This window comes from Monodon monoceros, unplaced genomic scaffold (assembly GCF_005190385.1).
Source record: "Monodon monoceros isolate NGI ecotype Baffin Bay Population unplaced genomic scaffold, NGI_Narwhal_1 Super_Scaffold_12, whole genome shotgun sequence".
Lineage (NCBI taxonomy): Eukaryota > Metazoa > Chordata > Mammalia > Artiodactyla > Monodontidae > Monodon > Monodon monoceros.
In genome coordinates, this window is record NW_021703768.1 from 149882058 (window position 1) to 149894497 (window position 12440).

Sequence of the window (12440 nt, forward strand, 5' to 3'; positions counted from 1 at the left end):
CGCGCCTGTTCAGAAGGAGTGGTCATCTGTCCTGATGGGAACACAGTTGGAGAGGAGGCCCTGGGTCTTCCTGGTAAAGGATCTTTAAATGGCACACCAAAGAGCTTGCATTTTATTATAGATACACGATATATATGGAAGGTTTAGAAAGCTCTCTCTAGGGAATGATAGATGATGGACTGGAGTTAGGTACTAGAGGCAGTTGGACCACTGAGTGGAGTTTGCAACAGAGCAGGTACAAGATATGCATTTGGTCACTGGTCACAGAAATGGAGAGGGAGGGAGAGATATTTCCAAGGCAGGATGCCCTTTGTCCCTTAAGTAACAGGACCCTGTTAGTCCCCAAACTTCAGGGCAGAAATGACTGTATGGGGAACTCCCCCATGCCTCCTTCTTGGTTTCATACACCTCTGCTGGCGCCCTCTCTCGTCCCCGTCGCCAGCCCCCGCCTCCTTTCTCAGGAAGCCTGGGTCTCCCCGGGAGCGGGTCTGCCCTTGGGGAAGGCCTCTCGGGTCTGTGCCCTGCAGCCCGACTGACATTCGGGTCGGATCGAAGAGGGGCTCGGCGGCCCCTGCGTGCACTTGTGCTAGCCCGGGCAGGAGGGAGCGCCTCTGCGGAGAAGCCCAGGAAGTGGGGGAGGGAGAGACGTGCCAGAATCTCGGTCCCGAGCGCCCTGGTCGGCCGCGGAGGAGCTGCAGCCTCCAACAGGTTCGTAGAACGCGCGCTCGCTCTCTGTCGCTGAGCCGCCACCGCCTCCGCTGGAGCAGGTTCGCCGGAGGGACCCTAGCCACAGGCCCCGCGCTGCGGAGCTCCCTGAGGGCGGCTTCCTCCGCCCTCCTTCCTTCTCCCAGTAGCTCTCAGCTGCCGCCAGCTCTTCCGGGGCGAGGAGGAGGGAACCCCAGGCTCCGTATAGCTTCAGCACCGCCTCAGGGACAGCTCCCGCTCCCAGCGTGGCACCCTCCGCGGGTCAGCACTTGCACGGGCGGACAGCGGCCGCCCGGGCAGCTCCTCTCCTCTTTCGGTTCTGGTTCAGTACCACGGCAGCGGAGGACAGTCCCTGGCCCCCTCTGGCTCCGCTCCCCGCGGCAGCACCGCGGCGGCGGACAGGTCTTTCCGGGCTCCGGCTTCCCAGCGAGCCGCGAACAAAGACAAGGGGCTGGAGCCTCCCGCGCTCCTTGGGAGTGGGTGGTTGACTCGATGCGGGGATTTCGACTTCCCCCAGAGCAGTGTCAGGGGCGAGCTGGGGAGGAGGGGCCTAGTCACATTCGCGCGTCTCTGGCTTAGGTCTGCAGTTCACCAAGGCCTGGCCGTGCAATGGCGGGTCCCAGCTGGAAGTCGGAAAGAGGGTGGGAGGGGAGACAGGCACGGAAGGGTCCCGGGCTGCAGTTGGGCAGGCTAGGCCTAGGCTAGGAGGAAGGAGTGCGCCGCCCCCTTTTTCCTCCAAGCCCTCACCCCTAGCTCAGGACCACGGACTTCCTTCGGAGAACCTAACACAGATGCCTGAGGCTGGCAGCTGCAATCACTGACTCTGGCTGTCCCCGGAACATCCCTAGAAAGTGTGAGCCTGAGTTTCCGTGGGGGGAGGGGGCCGAGAAACCGCGGGGAAGCCTCACGAAGCCGGCAGCTACATACTCCCCCTCCCTCCTGCCTAGGGTTCCGCCCCCACCTCCAGAGTGAAGCCCGCAAGGAAGGAAGGGAAAAGGAGGGGACCTGGACAACAGGTTGTGAACACGGCTGGGCTCTGGGAGGTTGCAAGTAGCAAGAGAAGAGGTTGAGAAGCTGGGAGGTTCCCAAACAGGGAGGCCAGTTCAGAGGTAGGAGACCAAACGTGGAAAGAGGAAACGTTTTCTCTGCTAGCTGAAGCTGGGAGGGCCCTTGGATCACGTGATCCTCTCGCTCACTGATGGTCTCACCGGGAGATGGGAAGACTGAACTTAGGGGGCAGAGGTAATTTGCCCAAGGTCACTCAGCAATTTAGTAGCAGAATTGAGCCTAAAGTTCAGGCTCCCAAAACCCTGGACCTGTTATGTAAGAGTCATAGATAAGTCTTAAAAATCCCAGACGCGCAGAAGAGTGCAGAGTGGTTTCAGTTCTGAGTCCAGATCTCAGCTCTGTCACTTACTGGCATGTGACCTTGGGAGGGCGACCTTCTGAGAAGACAGGTTAATAGTATCCACTTGTAGTGAGGATTTAACGAAATACCTATGTAATGCAATTAGGGTAGTACCTGGCAAATAATAAGTGCTCAAAAAATAATAGCTACCGTTCCTGTTATTATTCTCTCTGTAAACATGTTCTGAGGACTCTTATGTGCACTGGCTGTGAACTGGGGAGATAGAGAAGTGTCCTGAAAAGGACACAGACCAGCACAGGAAGCAGAAAAGAAAACAACTGCAATAGGATGTGATACGTGCTATAATCAAGGTGAGTACACAAGGCTCTGAGATCACAGAGGCAGGAGTGATGAACAGTGAGGGAAGGAGGAATACTACCTTGGACAGATGGAACTGTGTGTAAAGGCCTAGAGGTGTGAAATCACAGCCACCAGGGTGATATCACTGTGACAGAGGGTCCTCAGGGTGGGGACTATGAAATGAGAGTGGAGAGAAAGCTGGAGTCAGTCTCCAAAGGGCCTTTTGTGATGAAATATTTCAAACACATTTTTAAAAATAGAAACAATAGTATAATAAACCCCCACGTACCCATCATTCAGCTTCAACAGTTGGCCGATTTTGTTTCATCTATACCCACACTCAGTCTCATCACACATACACGTACACACACACACAGAGACTTATTTTGAAGCAAACCCAAGACATCGTATCATTTCATGCAAAAGGATTTTTAACGTCTGCCATTCGGATGCCATTCCACCTTGGAAGTCACTAACTCAAATCATGCCTTTCTCCCTTCAATATGTTCTGAACATTGCTGTCCTTAGCAGAAAGTTTTGAGAGAGGCCACACTATGGCGATAAGCCACATGCATTAGAGAAACTATTTCAGAAAAAGCAAAGGGTACGTCAATCCTCAACAGATTTTACCAAGTCAGAATGATCTCCACTACCTACACTGTGGTTAGAGGCCAGTGACTAGTGGCAAGGCTGATCAAAAGACAGATTGAGCCCCATACAGAAAAAGAAAAGTAATCTGAGTCATAAGCTCAGGAATATAGAAAGTGTGAAGTCATGGAAATCAATGATTTGGAAATCATCCAACCCAACAGCTACCTTTTACAGATGAGGAAGACGAGGGTCAGAGATGGGGAGGAACGTATCCAAATTTCCACAGGACCGAGACCGAGTCAAGACTTTGAACTTATAATCAACTGTTCTATTCAAGTCACCATTTTGCCTGGAAGATTAAATGTTAGACGTTCTCAGCCCCTGCACTTGGGATGCCATTTCCTTCCCCATCTCAAAGAAGCTGGAAGGAAGAGACAAAAGTGGGGGCAGGAAGGGTCCTTCCTGGTTCTCAAGAGGATGACGATGTGTGGCAGTTGGTCTCTGAGGTACCCTGACAAATTTCCCTTCTATATCCTTTTGCAGAAAGTTGAGGACGGTGGTAGCTCTCTTCTGGCTGCTTCACATTAGCAATGGATCTGCAGTCAGACACCCAGACCTTATTTCTGTGCATTTTTGTCCATCCTGCTTGCTTTAACCAGAAGCACGTGAAGTCTTTCTTTTCCCATTTGCCTTGGATTTGGCTACACGTCCTTCTAGGCTACAGACTGACACTCCTTTGAGGTGTTAAATGAGGCCCAGGCCCTGGCAGGACTCAGAGCTCTTGTACCAGCCTGGAGCATGATGTATCTCCTGTTACTAATGAAATGTGATGGCCGTGACGGGTGTGTGTGCTCCCATTGGGCTCTGGGCGCTTCTCAAGTCAGCATTTTTGCTTTTCAGGGATAGCCCTGCCTGCAAAGTGGTGAGGACAATATCTTACAAGTTTCATTGAGTCTTAGGGGGACAAATTCAAACGTGTGTAAGAAGTTCTAAGCATCCCTGATAAAGAGAAGTCAGTAGAGAATAGTCAATAAAATTGCCTTATTTCTGAGAGTATGATTGCAGGTAAGACATAGGAAGGTGATAAAGGTAGTGAATTTCAGCTTGTGAAATTCTCTCAGCTTTTAGCCTGAGATGAGACCAATTTAGATAAATCATATTATATTATCTGGGCTTAGTCGAATTGTAGGATCCCAAAGGGACCTTGGAGAGCAATGTAATCTTCCTTCAACACGTACTCATTGAGTGGCTATGATGTCAGATACTGTTCCAGGTGCTGAACAAGAGAGACCCCTGCTCTCATGGGGTTTACAGACTTGCAGTAGACACAGTCATTAACAACAATTAAAAGGTAAATATGAAAACATTTAAGTAAACAAACAAACAATAGGGGAAGTCTGTCTGCAATGGTGACATGGAACTGAGGTCCAAATTACAAAAAGTCCGTCACGTGTGGATGTGGGGTGAAACATTCCAGGCAGAGGAAATAGCTTTGGCAGAGGCGCTATTGGCTATTGAGAGCCTGGACAGTTTGGGGACAGAGGAGGCCAGTGTGACTGGTGCAGAGTGAGTGAGGAGAGTGGCAGCAGACGAGGGGGAGGAGAAGGCAGGGACCAGACCATGCAAAGCCTTCTAAATGCAATGGATTGTCACTGGATGGGTTAATTAAGCAGGTTTGATTTTAAAACTGCCTCTGGTTGCTGAATGGAGAGTGGATGATATGGGGATGCTGGGCTGGGCAAGAGCGGGTAGGAAGTGTGAGTTGCAGCCTCCCCCACTGAGGTGTTCATCATCCAGCAGAGAAGACAATACACAAACCAGAACAACAGTATTCCACGGGAAGGGCTGCTGTGGGGAGAGATGTGCAAGGCATTATGGGAACCAAGAGACAAGAAGAGTTCATTCAGCCTGGGAGGCATGAGGGAAGGCTTCCTGGAAGTGGGCAATGGCTGTTGAATTGTATCTAGAAAAGGAGAGTAGTAGGGCTGGTGTCCAACACAGACAGAGAAGTAACGTAGCAGCAGTGGAGTGCATGGAGTGAGAGCCAGGCTTCCTGTGTCCAAATCCCAGCCGTACCATTTAGCAGCTGTGAGCACTTAAGCACGTTACCTACCTCTCTGTGTCTCAATGTCCTCATCTTTAAAATGGAGATGTTGAGAATCACAACACATTTCAAGGTGTTTCTGTGAGGATTAAACAACTGAAAATCTGTGAAGCATTTAGACAGCGCCTGGCACTTAGAAAGTGACAAATGGGTGTTGTTTAAATAAAAATGGAGCAGAATGGGGGTGGGGAAGCAGGAAGCATGTGCTGAGGAAGGTAGACTAGAGTCCAGCGCTGAGGCACCTTGAAGATCAGGCCAGAGATACCCATCTTGCTTTTTTTTTTTTTTTTGCAACGAGGGGCCATCAAAGGCTCTTAAGCATGGGGATTAGGGGTAGTGAATAAGCTAAACCCCAAAGGCCCAGAGAGAATAAGGACCTACTCAGAGTCACACAGCCAGTTACTGGACACTGTCATCTGTCTCCCCTACAGATCCATTATTGTAGGAGGGCAAGGGCAGTATATATTTGTTCCCCCGTTGCAGCCTTGGGGTTAGAAGAATGCCTAGGATATTCTCAGTAAATATTTATGGATGCATTGCTGAATCAAGGACCAGATAAGTCAGGGAAAGTCAGAATCCTTGAATATACTAAAGAAGGTCAGTGCATTTTGGACAGCGGAGAAACTGCTCTCAGGAAAATAGATCAAATTCCTGGAGCTGTTGACTGGGGACCTTCCAAACCCCAGCTTCTCCTGTGACAGAGACACTGCCGCCCACGCTCCCCCAGGTGCCCCCTCAAGCAGCAGCAAGCATTGCTGCATAGGGTTCAGAAGTTAATCTTGGTAAAGTGCCTGGAAGATGAGAACCGTTCCCCAGACATTCAGCGTGGTAATTGCCGATGAGAAGAAAATGTATGTCTCCATGGGCAAGAGGCAGGACTTTGTGTTCCACAAAAACCAGCCATTAGAATTCCTGTCTCTGACTTGTCAGATTGCTGGGACAGCCGGGCGGGCAAGTAGGGTCTTGCAGTTCAAGCAGCAGACGACAAGAGACTCAGAGGCACTCGGATCCAGCTCTCACGTTGCTGACCGCCTACTCCGAGCCAGGCCTGGGACCAGGCGCTTCTCCAAATTGGAGAGAATCCTATAGCCCCAGCACTTCCAAGCTGGGTGATTTTGGGCAAATCCCTGCATTTTCTGAGCTTCAAGTTCATCAGATATAAAATGGGGATAATACAGCCGGCCCGCCTAGGTCATTTTCTATTGATTCTGACACTGTGGGGTTAGGGTTGTTACCTCATTTCACAAATGTGGAAACTGAAGCTCAGGGTATGGCTTATTGATCCCTCAGTACTCACTGAGCACCTATGATGGGCCAATAACTATTGCAGGAGCTGGAGAGACAATAAAGAAAAAGATAGACAAGATACAGTCCCATCTCTTGCAGAGCTCACATTCTAGTGGGGAGACAGGAAACAAGCGAGTAAACAAATATAATTCCACCAAGTTATATAAGTGCTAGGGAGGAAGTAAAAGAGGAAGTGTGCTAAGGAGGGTGGGGGCTGCTTACGTAAGGCAGGCAGAGGAGACTTGAAGGAAGGGGCACTGAAGCTAACATCTGGATGGGGAGAAGCAGCTGGCCATGAAACAAATGTCCAGGCAGAAAGTGCAAAGGTCCTGGAGTAGGAATAAGCCTGACGAGGTCACAGAAGAGAAACCTAGTAAGTGAGGGGGAGGGTGGTAGAGAAGAGGACAGAGAGGTTGACCAGGGCCAGAGCAGACAGGGCCTTGAAGACTCATTGAAGCAGAGGGGTGACAGAACCTAAATTCTGAGTCACTTCCCTCCATCACCCCACCAGTAAGGGACCTGATGTGGCAAAGCGCACATCAGAGTGATCTCCTGGACCCCTTCGGGCCCGCAGTCCCTGCTGCCATCTGCAGAGCAGGTCAGCCAACGGGCAAGCAAAGTGATGGATTCCCCCGCTGGGAAATAAATCCATCAGCTGGCTGGCTGTCGGGTGGGCACCACAGTGCCTCGCAGGCAGCATCCTAATGCCATGAGGCAGGAGAGGGAGGGAGAAGATACAGGGCCGGCCAAGAGGAAAATCCCAAGATGGAGAGAAGAGATCCTGATGTGGTCACCTCGTTAAACTTTAAACGGTCAAGTTTTGAAGCCAGGGAGTCTGGCTGAGCTCCTTCCATACATAACCATGTAGGCCCTCCGTTTATCTGGAAAATGGGAATAATAATAATAGCGAGTATCCTAATGATCGTTGTGAAGATCATTGTCGTGCTGAAGATCAGCACAATGCCTGGCACACAGTAGGTGTTCACTAAATGCTTGTTGCTGGTGGTGGGAGGGGGAGGAAAGTGGGGTTCAATGTGTCACTACTGCGCACAGCTCATGTGATGAAATAGGTAACATTTGTATAGCTCTTTGCCATTTACAAAGTACTTTCAGTCATACCATTTCACCTGACTCTCAACCCTTTGGGTGAGATAGCTTGAGATTTATTTACTTTACAGAGGAAAATAATCTAGGCTCAGAAATGTGCAGTGACTTGTCCAAGTAAGCCAGGATTTAAATCCCTGGAGTCTAACACTAAAATCCATGCCAGCAACAGAGCATCCAACCAATAACCATGGAAAAGATTAAAAACTAGAATAACTGGAATAAGACAATATTAGACTCTAGAGATGGTGCTGTCCAATCTCCTCATTTTACCAAAGGGAAAACTAAGGCCCGGGGAAGGGAAGAGCCTTGACCAAGGTCACTCCGACAGAGCACCAGCCCTGGGGTCAGAACCCAGCTCACAAGGTTCCCAGTCCAGGGTCCTGTCCAGTATCCAGACCCACGTCCCTCATCTGATAGGCCTGCCTCCACCTGATCAACCCAAGGGTGCCGGCGGCCAGGGGTGCAGGGCTAGTTCCCTGGGCAGGTCTAGTGGACAGGAGGTGTCCCACCTCCTCCTTCCACTCCAGCCCAATCAGAGGACGAGGGTGCAGAGTCTGCAGTTGCCAGGGTGAAGCCTGCAAGGTTGCTGGGACAGAGTTTGGGAGCAGTCAGGTGGCAGAGGAGGGCTCAGCTGGGGCTGGTGCTGGGCCAGAGACCAAGACCTGACAGTGCTCTTCTTGGAGCTGGGGGAGGACCCCTAACTCTACAGGGTGGGTCAGCCAAAGGCGAGGTTGACTCTCAACAGACAGCCCCTCATCTCTGCCCTCGACACACCACCCAAGCCAGGAGACCAGGTCGTTTCTCCCTTTACCCTGTAGCTCATCAAACACACGTCCTGCTGCTTCCTCCTCCCATGCCCCTTAACCCCGTCAGCTCTGGCTCCAGAAGGAGCTCTCTAGAGCACAGTGCCAAGCCCTGCAGTGCCCTCCATCATCCTTGGGGTGAAGCCCACACCCTGCTAAATTTAGACCCTGAAACTGGTCCCAACAAACACCCAGCCTCATCTCTTTCCCCAAGGCTCTGGCCAAACCTAATCTTCCAAGTGCCTGGGTACACCATGCTCACTCCATGCCTTTGCAGATGCAGTTCCCTCTGCCTGGGAGACCCGTCCTGTTCCGCTGTCCTCTAAGCCTCAGCTCCAGACTCACCCTCTCAGAGAAGCCCACCCTGCTGCCTCCTGGCAGTGAGGCACCTCTGGCCAACCCACCTTCAGGTGGGTGTCACATCATATTTTAACTATCCACTTTCCTGTTTGCGCCCCCATTAGGCTAAGAGGTTTTTACATCTCACTCCTAGAGTTAACCCATGTTACAACTGTGCAAAATCAAGACTTCTCGGAGCCTCCGTGCCCTCCTCTGTGTGATGGGAATTATGACGCTGGCCTTGCCAGGCTAATGGAGTATTAGAGATTTTGGATGCGAAGAGCTTAAACAACACAAGTACACTGAAACTGCTGTCACTGTGCTGTTGTTTACGTCAATACCACTAGCGCCAGCACAAAGGGCTCACTTGTAAACGTCTGCCACATGGGTCCCTCACCTGCTCAGTGAGAATAATCACCACGGCTCGAAAGGGCTCTAGAAAGAGCAAAGCCCCTTTCAAGTGTAAGCATAATAATTCTGATAGTTAACACTCTTGATTCCCACAAGCCCCTAGACCTGTGTCATTCCGACATGCTCATTCACTGAACAAAATTTATTAAGTACCTACTATGTGCCAGGCAACATGCTAGCTCTTTGGGACTCAGCAGTAAGTAGACACGAAATACTTAATTGCAACATCTACCTTTATTTCCTTGCCTTTTTTTTTTTTTTGAAGTATATTTGATTTACAATGTTGTGTTAATTTCTGCTGTACAGCAAAGTGACTCAGTTATACATATACATACATTCCTTTTTATATTCTTTTCCATTATGATTTATCCCAGGAGACTGGATAGAGTTCCCTGTGCTCTACAGTAGGACCTTGTTGTTTATCCATTCTAAATGAAAGAGTTTGCATCTACTAACCCCAAACTGCCAGTGAAGGTCAGCCTCCTGACTCAGTACGCAGGCCCTTGCCTGAGCCCAGGGAGGCTGCCATTTGCTCAGAGATGTTCCTGGTAGCCAGCAGGCTCCACCTGCATACCCTCTTCCTCTCCACCTCCCCTGCGTTGCCAGTCTGGAAACAGTAACTCTGCCCTGTTTCCAATCCAGTTGCTAGCTTTAAATTCAAATACTGTCAGCTCCCTCAGAGCAGGGAGCACACCTGCCCTTTTCACTGCTGTGTCACCAGCATTTAGGACGTGGCCTGGCACAGTCATTCAGCCTCTTATGTACTCACTCATTCACTAGCTCAACAGATATTTATCAAGTCCTGCTAAGTGCCAGACTCCAGGGAACCAGCGGTGGAGCCCTGCCTCACTGAGCTCCTATCTTAGTAGAGGGATTGGGGGGCGGAGCAGAAGACCACCAGTCATGTAAAGGGCCTTGAGTCAGCTGATCTGTTGGAATCCCTGACCTGGGGCAAAGCCCCAGTCCCCACCTCCGTTGGTGAGATCAGGATCTCCACCTCCTGAGTCACGGTGAGCATGGTTATGGAAGGAAGAGAAAATACTCGAGGCGGAGGTGACAGGTGGTGCTCAGGTCCCCGAGCAAACATTGCAGGTCCCTGCAGTTTCTGAGGCCTTGGCGTCCAGCCAGGAGAGGAGCTGACTGCAGCAGGGTAGAAAGGTGGGGCTGTGGGTGCTCATCTGTCTCCACACTCAGCCCCGTGGGAAACTGAGCAGATCATTTCCCCTCTCGGCACTTGTGTTCTCATCTATAAAATGCGAGTGAAACATTGACCTCATTCTTCCTAACTGTGTGAAAGCAAATGGAGCAAATTTGTCGAGCACTGCTCGGTTGACAAATATTTACTGGGTACCCGTTGCCTTTTCCGGAACGCTTGGTGCCTCCTAGGAGAAAGCAGAGGACGGTAACTAGGATTTGAGAGGCTACCATATAATAGAAATCTTCACAGACATCATCTTATTTAACACCACCGCCAATAATAATAACACGCACTTAGACGGCACTTAATTATGACGCTGGTGCTATTAGTAGCCCCATTTTATACATGAGGAAATTGAGGCTCAGAGAAATGTAATGGATTTCCCCCAAACAAGAATTCAAACCCAGATATGACTGACAGTAAATCCCATCCATTGACACCAGTCAGAGATCACAGTTAAGCCAGAAAACAGTGTGGTCAGTGGTACCATAGAAGCATTGCCTGAACCAGTGACCAAGATTGGCAACTGCCATCAGGAGTAGGTGAGGGGGGCCCAGGGGTTGGGTCTCATGCCAAGCAGGGCCCCACCCTGCCCAGCCCTTTGCTGGAATCCAGAGGATCAGTGTGGCCTCAACAGAGTCGAGGGCATGCCCTCAGGGAACAGAGTCGAGGGCATGCCCTCAGGGGGTCTGGGGTTCAGGAAGCCACTCCCCCCGCAGCTCTCTCCCCTCAGCCCTTAACACCCTCTCTCGTCCCCCAGGAAGTTGTGCGTCTCTGACATGCTACCTGCTCTGCTCAGTAACTGAAGGCTCCCACATCAGAGCTCGGCCAGGAAGCAAAGGTAAGGGTACCACCCACGGTCACACCCATGGGCAGTGTTCAGAGTGCCCCTCACTCCTGGGGAAGGGGGCCATGATATCACTTCCCCTTTGCAGTCGCCAAGAGTACTCCTAAGTGGGAATGAGAGGGGTCAATCTGGCAACTTGTTAGAGCGGCGTTAGCTTGTGTTACAACAGACAAACCCTTCCCTGTGCGTGCTACCTTATTCAGTGGTGCCCCCCAAAAGACCTGAGGGATGGATCCCCAGTTTACTGATGAGGTAACTGAAGCACAGAGAGGGGAGACAGCTTGCCCGAAGACATACAGCTGGAAGGTGGTTAAGCCTGAATTCCAACCCACTTTTTCTCGTCTCTATCCCCGAGTGGTCTATGCACCTTGTGGGTGGTTGGTATTTGTTCGATGAACGAATGAGTGAATTAATGAATTGCCCGAGATCAATGGCAGGGCAGAGCAGGGCTGGAAACTCGCTCTCCTCTCGTTCCCAGTTCCTATGTTTTCCTGCTGAGCTGTGGCTTTCTGCGTTGATGAGGTCAACATTCCCTTCTGCACCCCTACCCCAGGATCTCAAGCATCTCATGTGTGATGTTCATTACCCCCCCACCCCGCTGCAGACAAAAAGATGAAAGGTGGACCAGTCAGCCTTGGTTACTCTTCTAGGTGGCCCCCAAGCTTGGATCACACCCAGCATCCCTCATCCATCCACATCGCCTCTTCCCCACCACCCACTACCAGTAATCCAACGTGCATAGTTGTAAACTTGTTTCTTTAAATAAACAGTCTTGAGTTTCATACCAAATAGTCTTTTAAGAGGAGGAACGTCTCCAGGCCACCTCGTATTTAGCACACAGTGAGCCACATATTTGCACAGAGAGAGTGTGTGTGGATATAGAGATCGCCCGATCGCTATAGATATCGTTGCTCATCCAGATGGGAGCTATTTATGATGCTGAGTCACTCGCAGAGAATGCCACTGAGGGATTCCAGGCTGGGCTCGGAGCCCCAGCACCACAGACCTCATGGCTGTTTGCCTCATCCTCGCTGTTCACAAATAAGAGAGACACAGAGAGAGAGTGGTCTCCCATCACAGTGCAGGGACAGAAGGAGATATTTTGGCCACAGTATATGAAGACTTTCTCATAATCAGGTCCTATTTCAAGGCATTGTCCTTCATCCAGAACACCGCACCCTTTAAGATCATCTAGTCCAATTTCTTCATTGTAGAGGAGCAAAAACTGAGACCCAGAGAGGGAAGGAAGTTGCATAGTGTCACACACGGGTCAATAGCAGATCTGGTCCCAGAGCTCAAGTTTTCTGATTGCTATCTGGGGCTCTCTCCCAACCCCCAGC

General features: G+C 50.7%; 1 protein-coding gene across 1 annotated transcript in view; it reads left to right on the forward strand.

Moving 5' to 3' along the window:
* Window positions 1-534: 534 nt before the first annotated feature.
* The window catches only part of CPLX2 (complexin 2), a 78784-nt gene continuing 66878 nt past the window's right edge, over window positions 535-12440 (forward strand). Inside the window, exons 1-2 of the mRNA XM_029218771.1 lie at window positions 535-708; window positions 11014-11094. The gene's annotated coding sequence lies outside the window, so the exon portion shown is untranslated. The remainder of the gene's footprint in view (window positions 709-11013; window positions 11095-12440) is intronic.